The sequence below is a fragment of the Amblyraja radiata genome, chromosome 2, assembly GCF_010909765.2.
Source record: "Amblyraja radiata isolate CabotCenter1 chromosome 2, sAmbRad1.1.pri, whole genome shotgun sequence".
Lineage (NCBI taxonomy): Eukaryota > Metazoa > Chordata > Chondrichthyes > Rajiformes > Rajidae > Amblyraja > Amblyraja radiata.
In genome coordinates this window covers 2,110,744-2,129,727 of record NC_045957.1, presented here as the reverse complement: position 1 = coordinate 2,129,727, position 18,984 = coordinate 2,110,744, and positions in this window count along the sequence as shown.

The following is an 18,984-nucleotide window of genomic DNA, read 5'->3' as shown; positions in this document are numbered from 1 at the left end:
AGGATTGTGCATACCCACCCCTGTTATAGATCCCAGACAGTATATACAACGATACTATGAAACGCCCCATCAGAAAATATAATGTTTACGTATGCCGAAAGCTTACTCACGTGTGTAAATGTGACAAGGAAAGGTAATTCGAGATACCTTTCTTGTTGGAATGAGACGGGCTACGGGTGTACTAGCGTTGAGGTGGTACACACACACACACACACACACACACACACACACACACACACACACACACACACACACACACACACACACACACACACACACACACACACACACACACACACACACACACACACACTCACCCACACTCACCCACACTCACCCACACTCACCCAATACTAAAATGCCAAGTAACTGCAGAATGTGTTGAATAGACAGGGTGTAAAACAAATGTTTAAAGCCTACTGTAAAGGCAGCTGGTGCTGAAGCAAAAACGTGCTTTCAATAACATCCAACAAACACACTCATCTGAGACAGAGCAGTCAGCTCTCTTGAATTATTCAACAGCGCCTGCACTCAGCGCCATCTTGACGTCACCCTCTCGCTTCTTGCCACGAACCGGAAATGACGCACTCAGCGCCTGCATGTCGCTAACCGGAAATGACGTCATCGGCGCCATCTTGCAACTAAGCGAAAATCACAGAATGAGCACCAATTTTGAAATTAAACATACTGATCTTATAAAATGTGTATTCACGCTTTATCCATCCGAAAACAGTTACAAGCAAGCCCTTTAAAAGCCAAGCCAATTGGATAAAAACACTTTGCAAGCCAACAAAACACATTTGCTGAAAGCCCTTTAAAAAGCCAACCCAATTGGGCAAACACTTTGCAAACAACAAACACATTTGCTGACAACCAAATCCCGGGGACTCACCCTGAAGTAGACGTGCGTTCAGTGTTATTCTCAGTTCAGAAAGCCGTGACCCTCTCGCTTCCTCCGTCTGGCAGAGACTGAGTGAGCTACGGCACGTCCGTGTTTTATAGTCCCTCCCCCCTGCCGCCAGTGAGGGCAGCAGAGAAAATGGTGAATTTTCTTTAAACACTAATATCTCTCTGCTTTTTCATCGCTGGGAAAAATCTTGTTTACGTATGCCAGTCCAGTCTTGCGGAGGGGGGCTCTGAGAGAGGTGGCCAAAAGTGACGGCCGCAAGTGGTGGCGTTCTCTCGGAAATCACATCACAGTAAATCAAAAGCGGTCAAGATCTTAATTTTAGTAATATATAGATAGATAAATACTGGTACACAAGCTCATTAACAGATAATTCAGACAAATAATTAATCCATGAGCAAACGTATTTACTTCCTCTGATTCAGCGTCTGAAGTTCACATTTAAAGGATGATCATGCTGTAATGGACAGTCATAGATTGATAGAACAGGGAAACAGGCCCTTCAATGCATCGGGTCGGTGCTGTCCATGAACCACCCTACAGAGGCAGGAATGTTTTGGAGGAATATGGACCAGGTGCAGGCAAGTGTGTAGGTTCAGCATCATGGTGGGGACTGACCAGTTGGGCAGTAGGGCTGGCTTCTGTGATGTCCAATGAGATTCTTTGACTCTATAGCACTCATAGTCACAGTCAGAGAGTGATACAATGTGGAAACAGGCCCTTCGGCCCAACCTGCCAACAATGTCCCAGCTACACTAGTCCCATTGCCTGTGCTCGGTCCATATCCCTCAAAACTGTCCTATTTATGTACCTGTCTAAATTTTTCATAAATGATGGGATCGTTCCAGCCTCAACTACCTCCTCTGGCAGTTTGTTCCATACACCCATCACCCTTTGTGTGCAAAAGCTACCCCTCAGATTCCTATTAAATCTTTTCCCCTTCGCTTTGAACCTATGTCCCCTACTCTGGGCAAAAGACTGTGCATCTACCTGATCTATTCCACCCATGATTTTGTATACCTCTATAAGATCTCCCCTCATCCTCCTGCGCTCCATGGAATAGAGACCCAGCCTACTCAATCTCCCCATATAGCTCACACCCTCTGGTGCTGGCAACATCCTCGGAAATTGTTTCTGAACCCTTTCAAGCTTGACAATATCTTTCCTATAACATGGTGCCCAGAACTGAACACAATATTCTAAATGTGGTTTCACCAACATCTTCTACAACAGCAACATGACCTCTCAACTTTTTTACCCAATACTCTGATTGATGAAGGCCAAAGTGCCATAAAGCCTTTTCGACCATCTTATCTACCTGCGACTGAACCTTCAAGGAACCATGCACCTTAACTCCTAGTTCCCTCTGCCCTACAACACTCGCCAGAGGCCGACAATTTACTGTGTGGGTCCTGCCCTTGTTCGATGTCTCAAAATGCAAAATCTCACACTTCTCTGTTTTAAATTCCAACAACCATTCCTTCGCCCACCTGGCCAATCGATCCAGATCCTGCTGCAATCTTTCACAATCATCTTCACTATCTTCAAAACCACAAACTTTTGTATCAACAGCAAACTTGCTAATCTTGCCATATATGTCCTCATGCAAATCATTGATGTAGCTGACAAACAGTAACGGGCCCAACACCGAATCCTGAGGCACACCACTAGTCACAGGCCTACATTCTGAGTGGCAATCTTCCACCATCACTCTCTGCTTCCTTCCATGGAGCCAAATTTCTATCCATTCAGCTATCTCTCCTTGGATGCCATGCGATCTAACCTTCCAGTGCAGCCAACCACGCTGAACCTTGTCGAAAGCCTCATTGAAGTCCATGTACACAACATCTACAGCTCTGCCCTCATCAACCTTTTTGGTCACGTCTTCAAAAAAATCAATCAGATTTGTGAGGCACTATCTCCCACAGACTAAACCATGCTGACTGTGCCTAATCAGCTCTTGCCCATCCAAATGCCTGTGTATCCTATCCTTCAGAATACTCTCCAGTAACTTACCAAATACAGATGTTAAGCTCACCGGCCTATTTTCCCTGCAGCCCTTCTTGAAAAGAGGTACAACTTTTGCCACCCTCCAGTCTTCCTGCACCTCTACTGTATTTAAGGACGACTCGTAAATTTCAACCAGGGCTCCCACAATTTCCTCTCTAGTTTCCCTCAATAATAATAATAATAATTTATTTTATTTGCGGGCGCCTTTCAAAGTCTCAAGGACACCTTACAGAAATTAACAAGAGTAAAAAAAAACATATAATCGGAGTAAAATATATGATAAAGACATCACCAATACACAAATTAAAGACAGAATTCGATCCAAAGGCAAAAAAAAATCAAAAACACAATGTGAAGAGAGAGCAGCGGCAGCTAAACCGCGCTAGCGTACACTCTCCCTTCCGACAGCCATCTTGGACACAAACTAAAATATTCACTTACACACAAAAAATCATCGCCCCACAATGGTTACCACTGCGGTGGAAGGCACAATGTCCAGTCCCCATCCCCAGTTCTCCCAAAGTCAGGCCTATTGAGGCCTCCGCTATTGCCTCTATGGAGGCCCGATGTTCCAGGCCGTTCTGGCCGGGTGCTGTCCTCTGATATTTCAGATCAGGCCCTGGAGATTTGTCTATCTTCAAACACGACAATACCTTCAGTAATTCTTCGACAGTAACCCTGACTGCTCTCAAGTCACTTCCAGTGACTGCACCAATTTCCTCTGTCCTATTGTCTTTCTCCTCCGTAATTACAGAGGAGAAATACTCATTTAGGACCTTGCCCATCTCCTGTGGCTCCACACAGAGGTGACAGCTTTGGTTCCTGAGAGGTCTCACTCTCTCTCTACTTACCCTTTCCCCCCTTATATATTTATAAAATCTTTTGGGATTGTCTTTTATGCTACCCGCCAGAGTTATTTCCTGGCCCCATTTTGCCCTTCTGCTTTCCTTTTTTAGTTTATGAAACTCCTCCAGGGATGGACTTGATCCCAGCTGCCAATAGCTGTCCCATGCATCCTTCGTGTTTTTGACTAACGTTTGAGGGGAAAAAATATATTTCCCAGTTTATATTGGGAAAGTTAAAATCCCCTACAACAACAATTTGACCTGCAGCTGTCTACAATCTCCCAGCACATTTGTTCTTCTAATTCCTGTTGACTATTCGGTGGTCTATAGTACACCCCCAACAAGGTGACCTGTGGAAAGAGACCCTTCGGCCCAACTTTCCCACACCGGCCAACATGTCCCGTCTGCGTTAGTCCCACCTGCCCCATATTTAGCCCATATCCCTCCGAACCGGTCTAATCCATGTACCTGTCTAACTGTTTCTTAAACTTTGGGATAGTCTCAGCTTCAACTACCTCCTCTGTCAGCTCATAGCATAAAGTTACCCCTCAGATTCCTACTTAAATCTTTCCCCCTTTCACCTTAAACCTATGTCAACTGGTTCTTGATTCACCTACTCTGGGCAAGAGACTACACCTACACGATCTATTTCTCTCATGATTTTGTACACCTCTATGAGATCACCCCTCATCCTCCTGCGCTCCAAGGAATAGAGTCCCTGCCTGCTCAACCTCTGCCTATAGCTCAGGTCCTCGAGTTATGGCAACATCCTCGTAAATCTTCTCTGTACCCCTTCCAACTTTACAACATCTTTCCTATAACATGTTGCCTGGAACTGAACACTGTACTCTGAATGCGGCCTCACTGACATCTTATACAACAGTAACATGACCTCCCAACTTCTGTACTCATTAGGGAGTAAGTCAGCGGGACAAGTAGCATCTCTGGATAGAAGGAATGCGTGACGTTTTGGTCAATGCTGTGGCGGTCCCTGGGGGGTAGGCCACTCCTTAGATCATCCCCCTCGCCGATTGAGGGACAGGGACGTGGTCTGCTACGGGGTTTCCAGACCACCCTGGGTGTGTGCTCTCAGTGTGTATGGTGTGCTCTCGCTGTGAGGATTAAAGACTACTGTTTGAACCTGCCTGGCGTCTGGCATTTTCCTGACCTCGTCCAGGCTGCTACATTCATGACCCCGCCATTCATCGCACGTCGTGATGGATAGCAACGCTGTTGCACTTAAGCTCCCTACTCTGTGGACCGAAGAGCCTGACATCTGGATCCAGCAGGCAGAGGCACAATTTGCTGTGAGAGGTATAGGGGGGTTTCACGTAAGGTCACCGGGTCATAGGGCTTGACGCACGGAGCCGCTCAATCCATCTGGAGGGCATCCGTAACTTCCTCTATATGTTATTAATGCAAGAAACGCGTACTTTCCTACCTGTTAATAAACGTCAAAATGTTGAATTTTTGTGCTGTAAATAATTGTGGAAGTCCGTGTAAATGTGATACACTTGTACCCAACTTCAAAATTCCAAACGTGAAGTGAAATGAAGGTAAAGAGAAGCGAGAGCTGAAGGGACAACAACAGCTAAAGTGCTTGGCGAACATTGGCCATGCAGATATCGGAATTGAAAATATTAGGAATTATCGCATTTGCTCACTGCATTTCATCAACAGTAAGGCATTATTTGTGTTTTTCTTGATTCCTTTGGTATCTAAAAATTCTCAGGAGATAAATCTGTCTGTAAATTTTGCTTCAGAGGCGTTTTCTTTTTGTATGTAAAAACCCACTTGACAACCATGGGCGATTTTTAAAATTTACTGCCAGATTTATCACTTCTGAAACATTTTAGATGCCAAAGGAATCAAGAAAAAACACAAATAATGCATTATTGTTGATGAAATGCAGTGAGCAAACGGCCAATACTCACCAAGCACTCTGGCTGTTGTTGGCCCTTCAGCTCTCGCTTCTATCTACCGTTATTTCTCCTCACTTTTGGAATTCTGAAGTAGGATAAATGTCTCTCACGCTTATCCCGATTTCCATTATTATTTACAGCACGAAAATTGACAATTTCGACGGGTTTTAACGGGCCCGCTACGCTGAAAACAATGGTAAGTGCTCACCTGCAGTTCATCGCTTGTACTCCACTTGACGTAGGGTAGCAACAGTACGGGTCATGGGTCGTGACCCGACCGCCGTGAAACCCCCCTATTACAGCAGATGAAACAAAATACTATTACGTGGTCATCGCGCTTGACCAAGCGACTGCGAGGCGAGTTAAGCCTTTCCTCAGAGCTCCCGTTAACTAACAAACATAGGAATTCCTTATCAGGAGGTTTGGCCTTGGTGACTCTGAGCCGGGCAGCTCGGATTCTCCGAATGGACGGCCTGGGCGACCGGCGTCCGTCTGCCCTCCTGGAGGACATGCTCACGCTAATGGAGGACCACGAACTTTGTTTCCTATTTAAGTTTTCTTACCTGCAGCAACTCCCGCCTGACATCCGCCTGCAGCTCACCAGGGATCCCTTTACTGACATGCAGGAGCTGTAGATGTCTCGCCAGCGGGACCTGGAAGCGTTGACCATCCTTCCCGCGGCGTTTGGAGGCTCAGAGCAGATCGGGACAGCGATCCACCGGGTCTCCGCTGCTCCCAGTCGGTCCCCGCGGCAAAATCCGGCCGCCTTTGGGCATTCAAGCCCAGACACGTCTTCCCAGCACGGCCCGCCTGCAGTTCCACCCAACGCCAGCAGGTGTTGGTGCTATTACCATCGTCGCTGGGGATCTGCAGTCAGGCAATGTCACTCACCCTGTTCATTCCCGGGAAACGAAGGGGCCGGTCGTCAGTGATTCCTTCGGCTGCCGGCAAACTTCATCGCGTCTTTGCCTGGGATCGTCGCACTGGAGGTCGATTCCTCGTGGACACTGGTGCGGAAGTGAGTGTTCTGCCTCCCTCCATCGCTGACATCCATGCGGACAAACGGGGTCCCCTCCTCACCGCGGTGAACGGGAGTGCTATTCGCACCTACGGGGTTCGCACCATCTCCCTCAAATTTGACCACAGCTCCTTTTAATGGGAGTTATCCATTGCCGACGTTTCCCAGTCGTTGCTGAGTGCCGACTTCCTTCGAGTCCATTTACATAGAAACATAGAAAATACTGAGGTGATATACTCAGTGAGGACCTTGTTCATCTCCAGTGGCTCCACACAGAGATGACCGCTTTGATTCCCGAGGGGACCCACTCTCTCTCTAGTTACATTTTCTCCCATGTATTTATAAAATCTCTTGAGATTGTCCTTTATGCTATCTGCCAGAGCTATTTCATGGTCCCATTTTGCCCTTCTCATTTCCTTTTTGAGTTTGGGTAAAATTGATCCCAGTTACCTGTCCCATGCATCCTTCTTATTCTAGATCAGAGCCTCCATTTCCCTCAACAGCCAAATTTCCTTACGTTTGCCTGCCTTGCCCTTCACTCTATCAGGGTCGAGCTTATCCTGAGCTATCTTAAGTGCACTTTTAAAAACATTCCACTTGGCAGATTTTCCTTTCCCCTCTAATAACCTGCTCCAATCAACTTGAGCGAGACCTTCTCTCATACCCTCAAAATAGAGCTTAACCCAATTTAGCATATTAACATGTCTCTGTCCCTATCCATAACTATCTTAAATCTAATTGAACTGTGATCACTGGCCCCAAAAGGCTCCTCCATGAACACTACATTAACTTGTGCTTCCCAATTTCCCAAGACTAGATCAAGTGTTGCCCTCTCCTGTGTGGTGGCCTCTACATATTGCACACGAGGGACAATTTACAATTTTAATGAAGCCAATTAACATAAAAACCTGTACGCCTTTGGAATGTGCAAGGAAAATGGAGCACATGGAGAAAGCCCACATGGTCACCGGGTGAAGGTACAAACTCTGTACAGACAGTCCCCGTAGTCAGGATCAAATCTGGGTTCCTGGCGCTCTAAGGCAGCAACACTGCCACCATGCCGTCCATGTATAACCTCTCTCTCAGAATACTCTCTAGTAACTTTCCATCTACAGATGTTAAACTCACCAGCCTATCACCATCCCAACATTTTCCCTGCAACCCTTCTTGAATAGAGGGAGGACATTTTCCACTCTCCAGTCTTCGGCACCTCTCCTGTATTTCAAGACGACTCGTAAATTTCAAAGAGGGCTCCAGCAATTTCCTCGCAGGTTACCCACAATGCCCTCAGATATATCTGATCAGGCCCTGGAGATTTGTCCACCTTCAAACGTGATGGTACCTTCAGCACCTCTTCGACTGTAACACTGACAGCTCTCAAGCCACTTCCATTGACTGTCCTAAGTTCCTCCATCCACCTGTCTTTCTCCTTGGTAAATACTGAGGTGATATACTAAGTGAGGACCTTGCCCATCTCCAGTGGCTCCACACAGAGATGACCGCTTTGATTCCTGAGGGGACCCACTCTCTCTCGAGTTACATTTTTTCCCATTATGCTATCTGCCAGAGGTATTTCGTGGTCCCAGTTTGCCCTTCTCATTTCCTTTTTGAGTTTGCTCCTTAGTTGCCGCCTGGGGTACACTTGACCTAGGATACACTTGATCCCAGCTACCTGTCCCATGCATCCTTCTTGTTCGAGACTGGAGCCTCAATTTCCCTCGACAGCCACGTTTCCTTACGTTTGCCTGGCTTGCCCTTCACTCTAACTTATCCTGAGCTATCTTCAGTACACTTTTAAAAACATTCCACTTGCCTGATGTTCCTTTCCCCTCTAATAACCTGCTCCAATCAACTTGAGCGAGACCCTCTCTCATACCCTCAAAGTAGAGCTTAACCCAATTGAGCATTTTAACACGTCTCTGTCCCTATCCATAACTATCTTAAATCTAATTGAACTGTGATCACTGGTCCAAAAAGCCTCCTCCACGAACACTCCATTAACTTGCCCTTCCCAATTTCACAAGACTAGATCAAGTGTTGCCCTCTCCTGTGTGGTGGCCTCTACATTTGCTGGAGAAACTCTCCTGAACACCTTTGAGAAATTGCACCCATCTAAACTCTTCACACTATGATTTTCCCAGTCAATATTGAGAAAGTTAAAGTCCCCTACTACAACAACCTTATTTGACCTGCAGCTGTCTGCAATCTCCTGGCATATTTGTTCTTCTACTTACTGTTGACTATTTGGGGATCTGTATTACACACCCAACAAGGTGATCATCCCTTCTTTGTTTCTCAGCTCCACACATACAGTATAGCCCCACTAGACGAATCTCTGACCACTGCCTCGACATTCTCCTGAATCAATAATGCATGCCCCCCCTCCTCTTTTACCCTCACCCCTGTCTCTCCTGAAGCACCTGTTCCCCAGAACATTGAGCTGCCATTCCTGCCCCTCTCTTAACCAGGTTTCACTAATGGCTACAACGTCCCAGTCGCTCGTACCTATCCATACCTTAACCTCATCTGCCTTGCCAGTCAGGCCCCTTGCATTAAAATACGTACAGTTAAACCAACCCTTCTTCCACAATCTCCACCATTCTCCTGCCTATTCTCTCCTCTAAATTCTTTATACTGATCCCACAGAATTTTGATTTGTTTAATCTCACCACATTTTCATTGATCACCCAGATTACAGTACCCACCTACACCGTGGAGACGGTTTACAGAGGACAATTGTATGCACAGGCATGTACGTCTTTATGATGTGGGGGGGAAATTGGTGCACCATTAGGTCAGAGGGAGAATGTGCAAACTCCACACAGTCTGCACCCGTGGTCATGATGCAGACTGGGTCTCCGGCACTAAGACAGCAGCTCTACCAGCCTCGAAAGCATTGCCCAAATCTTGGATAATCAATAAAATGAATAATATTATCGAATCAAATCCATACAACACAGAAATTGGCCCTTCGCCCCCCTTAGTGCACTAATCCCATTTTTCTGCACTAGGAGCACATCCTTCTATGTTTTGCTATCTATGCATGTCTAAAGGTCCCTTAAACATGAAGATTGTGTCTGACAACCAACTCCTCTGATAACAGGTTCCAGATATCAACCACTCTCTTGTCAAATCTCCTGTCACACAGATTCCCTTTAAAATGTATCGAGTCCAGATAACAAGCTACTCATCCACTTGGCATTCTCTTCTGAAAAACAATCTACAGTAAAATCAAATCAAGTTTGTCCAACCTCTTCTTACAACTAATATTCTCTAGTCCATGCTAGCAAACCTCTTCTGAACCCCGTCTAAAGCCTCCACATCCTTTTTGTAATGGGGTGACCAGAACTGCACACAATTCTTCAAGTGTGGCCTAACCAAAGTTTTGTAAACATAGAACAGTACAACAATTCCCTTCAGCCCACAATGTTCATGCCAAACATGATGCCAAGTTAAACTGATCTCATCTGCTTGTACATACTCCATATCAGGCTGTTAACGTATCCCTTATAAACTCGCCATCTATACCGCAACCTTCTTTGTAAATCCAAAAAAGTATTCAGCTAGGACCATGCCTACCTCACGCGGCTCCACAAATAGATTACCCCTTGTTCACAAAGTGCGGGATTAACACAGTCGGTCAGTCAGCACCTGTGGAGGGAATGGACAGACGAATATAATTATTCAAGTTATAAAATATACCTCGTTAATATCATTAAGCTCGTGAGCAACTGTTGGATTGAATATGAGAATTCCAGGATCAATTTACACTCAAGATGGAGTTGGAGTTGGAGTGATGGTGTGAGGGGAAGCACTTGGGTAACTTACAACCCTACCATGTGATCACTGATGTCTTTAATTTAAAGTAATATCATCCTTGTACACCCCCACTGTTTGTCTTTGGTGTTGGCAGAGATGTCTGCGGTAGGCCCTACAGCAGCCGGGCGAGTGAGTGTGCGGATGGAGTGCATCTTGCGGCAGCTGCGTTATTGCGGTGGTCGTGGGCGGTCGCTGTAGTGATTGTCCTGCAGCCGCGTAGTCATCTATAATAGTAAGATTAAATGAGAACTTACCAGTTTGGAGTTTGATCTGTATTTTATGAGGAGTTACGATGAGGGATTACGTGAAGAAGAACCCGTCCAGCGCGCATGCGCGGCATACTTCAAAGCAGCGGTGTGGAATCACAGACAGACACAGTAATTGAAATAAACATAGTAACGAAAAGGAGAGCTTAGATACCAGTTTGATCTCTATTATTGAGGGTGGGAGCGGAGGGCACGTAATCCTTCATCGTAACTCCTCATAAAATACCGATCAAACTTCAAACTGGTAAGTTCTCGTTTAATCTTACTATTTTACTTCGGAGTCACGTGAGTGACTACGTGAAGATTTTAAAGCTCTGTGATTTCAAACCGTGTAACAGTTCATACTTCACTCACTCGTAATCAACCAATGAATCTGTTTGTAAAAACAATAATGGCATTTATTAATAATAACAAAAAAACAAATTGTTCCCCCGGGCTTTAATTATATATTTGCAGATTGTAATATTTTCTCTGCAAATAAAGCAGGTTTTGCCAACAGCTTATTATAAAAAGTTCTGAATGTTCTTTCCCCAGACCACCCCGCTGTAGCCAGGATGTGGTCTATTGGGACGTCCACTCTCTTAGCCGCCGACGTGGATGCTGCCTGGTGGAGTGAGATTTGTACATGTTAGTATTTATACCAGCAGCTTTCAGCACCTGCTTGAGCCATCTAGAAATGGTTTGGCTCGTCACCCGACCATAAGGTTTCTTGTGGCTGACCCATAAGGCTTTTTCACTCCCTCGATGGATTTAAGATGTATCTATATAGTACAGTAGGTGGGTCATGGCACATAACTGTGGTTCTGGTGGGTAGGCCCGGAATTCCATGACTGGATTAGATGTTCCTGGCCTGCTCTGTTTGACCAGCCCCTAGATAGTAAATGAGACATGGTCTGGAGTTATGATCATGTTGTCTAGTCGTAAAAGGTGAAGTGACTGGACTCTCTGTGCAGACAAGTGCCATCAGCATGACCGTCTTGAGAATTAATTGTTCCAGGATGAGGGACCTGGCTGGTGACCATCCCCTGAGGTATGTCAGGACCACACTGAAATCCCAGATATGGGTGTACCTAGATCTAGGGGGATTAGAGTTGAATATCCCCCTCATGAGTTTGACCACCAGCGGGTGGGACCCCATGGCCTGTTGTCCTGGTGCCTGTATTAAATAGGCAGACAGGGCACTTCTGGCTGTGTTGATGGCGCTGTAGCTGGGTCCTTCATTGTGGTAAAGGCCTGCCAGGAACTCCAGTACATTGGTGACTGTTGTGGTTGAATAGGTGGTTCCTGTATCCAAACAGTATTTCTTGATACTAGATAAGTACTGTTTCCTTGTAACTATACGGTGGGATGCTGTCATGGTGTTGATGGTGTTTTCTGAAAATCCCAGGCTCAGCAAAGGCCTTTTCAAAATCTGCAACCCAGGAGTTTGGTTTTATTATGGCATGGGTGGCTTGTGCCAGATACTGGGTGGGTTAGCAATTCTGGGTTACTGGGAAAAGTCATAGGGGTCTCGACGATCATGTCGAGCAGCACTGGAAACCATGGCTGAGTAGGCCAGTCGGGTACTATCAAAATACCTGAAGCAGAGTCCATTTGTATTTTGCGTAGTACCCGACTGATGAGGCAGAAGGGAGGAAATGCATAAAAGAAGAAATTTCCCCAGTCCAGCGCGAACGCATCTACCGCTGCTGCCTCAGGGTCTGGTTCCCAAGCGACATACATAGGAACCTGGTGATTTAGTCTGGATACAAATAGATCGATATCTGGCGTACCATATTGCTTGGTAATTTTAGCAAATACTTTGGGATTTAACATCCATTCGGTGTTGTCATTGAATTTGCGTGACCTGGTGTCTGCCACTGTATTTAGCTTACCCGGCAGGTAAGTTGCTGATAGCCAATTATGTCTGTCGACATACCATTGCCAGATTGTGTTGACCAATTTGTCGCATGATATCGATTTTATGCCGCCCATATGGTTAATATAGGCCACCACCGTAGTATTATCTATTTGTAAACGAACATGCAAGTGATGCATATTTGTTGAATATGCTTTTAATCCATAAAATGCACCCAACATTTCTAGATAATTTATGCCCATTGTAAGTAGTAACGATGACTCTGTGTTAGTCCATCTACCACCTGTGCTGGATATGGAATTAGTTGCTCCCCAGCCTTGAGCACTGGCATCTGTTTGGATAACTAATGTAGGGTTATCTATGCCAAATGCTCTCTAGCCACCACTGTAGCTCTGATATTGCTTCAGTGGGTAATTTCATGATTCGGTCAAAATGACCTGCATGTCGTTTTAGTGCCTGCACTTTTGCTCTTTGATAGTGCAAAGGTCCAAATTGTGTAGCTGGAAATGCTGCTACAATTTTCCTTATTACTCTCACCACTTGTCGAATGGTTGGTCGATCGTTGACCATTAAATTGTTACATGTTTGTGCCAATTCAGCTGTTTTTGTCTTTGGCAAAGTTACAGACATGTGGACTGAGTTAATTGTGAAGCCCAGATAGTCCATGGTTGTGGATGGCTTCAGCTTAGATTTATCTGGATGTAAGACAAATCCCAAGGTTTCAAACAATTGTTTGGTAGCTGACACAGCCAATTCCATGGTTTTGCCTACTATTAAGATATCATCAAGATATGCCATGACAATATGTTTGTCTTCTTAATATTGCTTGCCATGAAGTATCCTTTGGAAATCAGCTGTTTGGCAGTTACAAACGATTCCATTTTGACATACTTAACAAACATATTTAGTGAAGTTAAGTCAATGATGATGCGACATCCACCATCTTTTTCAGATTTAGTGAATATATTAGAGACAAATTCTAAGGGTTCATGTTTGTTTTTCTCAATGATACTCTTTGTGATTAACCTCACCAGTTCAGCTTGTCTCTCTCTTTTTTCTTTAACTGAGAGGGAAAAGACCCTTTGGGGTGAATTCTGAACTGGTGGCAAGTTTTCTAGAGTAAACTCTATTTTGTATCCACGAATGCTGTTGAGTATATACTTGTCATTCGTGATAGACTTCCATGCTTGTTCAAACAGGTGTAATCTCCCCCCTGTTAGTATAGAGCCCCCACTTTCTATATGCTGGTAGGAACCAGACCCACCTACCTCCATGGTTATGGGTGTTTCTTTTGCTTCTTTGTCGGACGATGAGTCTCCTGTTGTGTTGTCTGACGTGTTGCTGTTGGTTGGGGGTGGCGCATTTTCCATGGGGTCCGCTCTGGCCTTGGCCTAAAAAAGGCTTCCGGTGGTGATGTGCGGATCCCGAGCTTTCACCAGTCCCATAAGGTAGACGTTGACTGGTGGATGCGGTGGGGTACTGCCGCTGGGGTTTAGTGGGTTTGCTCGTCCCGGGGCCTGCTCTCATGAGGCCAAATGTTTTGGACTCCTCCTCCATATCTTTTACTTTCTTGGAGAGGTTTTTGCCGAAGAGCAGGATTTCTGGCTCTGTGGTCGGCGTTTTGCACAAACCCGCGAATTTCGGGTTGAGGGCGAGTCTTATAATCTCCTTGCGGAGGTTGTAAATTTCAAACTGGGTATTGCACAGCAGTGCGAGTGTATCCTGCTGATTCGTGGTCATTTCTGTCCCATCCACAGAATGAGCATACGAAGTGATGGCTGACGTCAGGAGCCTGAGAATCCGCTGTAGTTTGAGCTCTTGATTGCGGATATTTGGCCCAACGTGCCGCCAGATTTGGCTGTTGACAGCCGGCACGCTGAGCGAGGCGCAATTCTCAGGGGCCGAATATAGCTCTAGGGCCTCATTAACTACCTGCTGCTCTAGGGGCTTGAAGGATAGGTAGTTAACGCTGGCCGCCTGTTTTTGCTCTAATGGCCGTCCTGCACGTGGAACTGCCACATAGCGATCTACCACAGCCAGCAGCTCTTCCTGTTCCTGTACCCCAAGCGTACTCCCGACATCTTCGGCCAGTGACCCCTCTTCTTGACCAGCCCAGCCCTGGACGCCAAAGATGAGGGGGAAGCGATGGCCAGTGCGTGAGGCACTGTGGTGAGAGTGCCTGAACTCCCTCTGCGAGACTGCCCCTCTCGAAGCTAGTCTCGCTGCAGCATACGCTCCACGAGCCGCTCCATGCGGCTGTCTCTGCCCCGAGCGGGCGGTGAGACGTCCCTGTCCGAAGAATCGGAAACCACCGGCCGGTTAGTCTTCTGTGCTGCTTTAAATCCAGCCCGCTGCTCAGGCTGCGCTAGCGGGACTGGGCTCGGCACGGTGTCGGGGATGGCAGATCACTGGGTTAGCGGTCCTACCACCTCTTGCCCCCCACTGATGGAACGCTCCTCCGTTGGAGTCGAACGGGGGGCAGATCTCTTGGATAGTCTTGTTTTGTTCATGTTCACCCTGTTGAAACAAAACAAAACCCTTGTTTTCCAGAAAAAAACCTCAGAATAAATTTACCTGACGGTCCTTCTTTTTAAACTTTAGCGGGAGCGCCTGACTCCCGCTGCGTCGCTGTTGCACTGCGTGAACGCAATGTCGCGCATACGTGCTGGACGGGTTCTTCTTCATGTAGTCACTCACGTGACTCCGAAGTAAAATCAATGATTTGGATGAGAACATAGACGGCAAGATTAGCAAGTTTGCAGATTATACTAAAGTGGGCGGTTTTGCAGATAATTAAGATGGTTGTGAAACATTGCAGCAAGACCTTGATCGATTGGCCAGGTGGGCTGAGGATTGGTTGATGGAATTTAATACAGAGAAATATGAGTTGTTGCTTTTTGTGATGTCTAACAAGGACAGGACCTACACGGTGAATGGTAGGGCTCTGGGGAATGTTGTCGAGCAGAGTGATCTAGGCGTGCAGGTACATAGTTCCTTGCAAGAGCGGAACTCACTATCAAATCACGGAGGGGACAGGGGACACAATTTTTTGGCGGCTACGCGCGCATGCGCACACTCACACACACTCGCGAGGGATGGGTGGGGAGAGGGGGGGAGAGGAGGGGAGGGGGAGAGAGGGGGGGGGAGAGAGGGGGGGGGAGAGAGGGGGGGGAGAGAGGGGGGGGAGAGGGGGAGAGGGAGAGAGAGGGGGAGAGAGAGGGAGGGGAGAGAGAGGGGGAGAGAGGGGGGAGAGAGGGGGGAGGGAGGGGGGGAGAGGGGGGGGGAGAGAGGGGGGGGGGAGAGGGGAGGGGGGGGAGAGGGGAGGGGGGGGAGGGGGGGGGGAGAGGGGGCACCCAATGTCCAAACTCCTTCCGCAGCCCGTGCCACATGAAGAGGGAGGCTACCAGGGCCATTGTCGCCCTGATAGAGGGATGCGCAAGCCCATGGAGCACCTCAAACACCCTGCACCGCCAGGAGATAGGGACGATGGGTCGCGGAACTCCAGAGGAGACATCGCACAGCAGCTTTGCGCCCCCTGGACCACAGACAACGTCCTCCAACTGCAGGCCCGAAACTGCCATACGATAGGCGGCCATCTCCTCATCGACCAGCTGAGTGGCTGCCAGGGCGAAATAATTAATAATCTCAGTGACTTGGAGAACTGCGTGGAATGGAATGCAGGTCTCGATAAGGCATCGGCAATTTGCCCTCAACGAAACGGATGGAGGTGGTGTACTCGGACACATACGCTAAACTGCCCCTGCTGCCGGGCAGACCACGGGTGTGAAACCTTGGCGAGCGCGAAGGTTAGCGGCATGTGATCCGTAAATGCAGTAAAAGGCCTCCCCTCCAGGAAGTAGCAGAAATGGCATACGGTGAGTTACAGGGTAAGTAGCTCGCGGTCGAAAGCGCTGTAACAGCGCTGAGCACCACTGACATACCCGCTGAAGAAGGCGAATGGCCGCCAGCATCCGTCAATGAGCTGCTTCAACACTGCCCCAACCGCAACCTCAGAAGCGTCCAATGTCAGTTGGGGCATCCTCTCGTGGGTGGGCGAGCATCGTGGCCTCAGCCAGTGTCACCTTAGCCCTCTCGAATGCCGCTGTTGCTTCCACGGACCATTCAACCTCCCTGCGATGACCAGCAATCGGGTGGAAAAGCGGTCGCATGACTGCGGCTGCTGCCGGCAAGAAGCGGTGATAAAAGGTGTCCATCCCCACAAATTCTTGTAGGCCCCTAACTGTGGTCAGACGGGGGAACCTGCGGACAGCATCCACCCTGGCCGGCAGAGGCACCACCCCCTGTGGATTTACTCGGTGGCCGAGGAAATCGATAGCCATCACCCCAAAACGGCACTTGGACGAGTTGATGGACAAACCAAAATCGCTGAGGCGCTGACACAGCCGACGGAGATGAATGCAGTGCTCCTGCTGTGAGCGACTGGCCATGAGTATGTCATCCAAGTATACGAAGACGAAGTCCAGGCCGCGGCACACACAGTCCATAAGCCACTGAAAGGCCTGCGCAGTGTTCATCAACCCAAACGGCATCCGTACAAATACGAATAGTCAAAATGAAGTTATAATGGCGGTCTTCGGGATATCGTCGGGGCGGACCAGAATTTGGTTGTACCCTCGCATGAGGTCCACCTTGGAGAATACCGATGCTCCGGCCATATGGGCATTGAAGTCCTGAATGTGCAGGACCGGGTACCTGTCTGCAACGGTCACATCATTCAGGCGACGGTAATCTCCACATGGGCGCCAGCCCCCGTCCGCCTTGGGGACCATGTGGAGCGGTGATGCCCATGGGCTATCGGAGGGATGCACGATGCCATCGCCTCCATCAGGCGGAACTCCTCCTGAGCCAGACGAAGCTTGTTTGGCGCGAGACGGTGCACCCGGGCGTGCACAGGCGGGCCGGTAGTAGGGATATGCTGCTCCACCACGTGCTTGGGGGTGGAGGAGTGGAAGTGGGGTTCAAGGATGTCCGGAAAATCCGCCAGGATGCGCGTGAAAGTCGCATCCACGGACGACAGGGGGCCATCAGGGCGTGATACGGGATCACCAAAGCGGAGGAAGACTGTCTCCAGCGTGACGGAGTGCACAAGGTGCCACCACTTGACATCCACGAGCCGTAAATAGGCTCGAAGGAAGTCGGCGTCCAGCAGCGGCTGGGAAACGTCGGCAATGACGAACTCCCACGAAAAGGAGCTGTGGTCAAAGTTGAGGGAAATGGTGCGAACCCCGTGGGTGCGAATAGCACTCCCGTTCACCGCGGTGAGGAGGGGACCCCGTTTGCCCGCATGGATGTCAGCGATGGAGGGAGGCAGAACACTCACTTCCGCACCAGTGTCCACGAGGAATCGACCTCCAGTGCGGCGATCCCACGAGAAGACGCGATGAAGTTTGCCGGAAGCCGAAGGAATCACTGACGACCGGTCTCTTCGTTTCCTGGAAATGAACAGGGTGAGTCATATTCCGTCATATTCCGTCTGGGGACCTTGGGTCCCTATGGCATTAACATTGAATTCTCCCAATTTTGCTAGCCCTTGCTGTCTCCTCCCCTTCCTTAACCCTCTAGCTGTCTCCTCCCACCCTCCCATCCGCCCGCCCTCGGGCTCCTCCTCCTCCTCCCCTTTTCCTTCTTCTTCCCCCCCCCCCCCCTGCCCCCCCCATCAGTCTGAAGAAGGGTTTCGGCTCGAAACGTCGCCTATTTCCTTCGCTCCATAGATGCTGCTGCACCCGCTGAGTTTCCCCAGCAATTTTGTGTACCTAGGGTGAGTGACATTGCCTGACTGCAGATCCCCAGCGACGATGGTAATAGCACCAACCCCCTCTGCTGGCGTTGGGTGGAACTGCAGGCGGGCCGTGCTGGAAAGACGTGTCTGGGCTTGAATGCCCAAAGGCGGCCGGTTTTGCCGCGGGGACCGACTGGGAGCAGCGGAGACCCGGTGGATCGCGGCCCCGACCTGCTCTGAGCCTCCAAACGCCGCGGGAAGGATGGTCAACGCTTCCAGGTCCCGCTGGCGAGATATCTACAGCTCCTGCATGTCGTTAAAGGGATCCCTGGTGAGCTGCAGGCGGATGTCAGGCGGGAGTTGCTGCAGGTAAGAAAACTTAATAGGAAACAAGGTTCGTGGTCCTCCATTAGGGTGAGCATGTCCTCCAGGAGAGCAGACGGACGCCGGTCGCCCAGGCCGTCCATTCGGAGAATCCGAGCTGCCCGGCTCAGAGTCACCAAGGTCAAACCTCCTGATAAGGAATTCCTTAAGGCCCCTATATTTGTTAGTTAACGGGAGCTCTGAGGAAAGGCTTAACTCGCCTCGCAGTCGCTTGG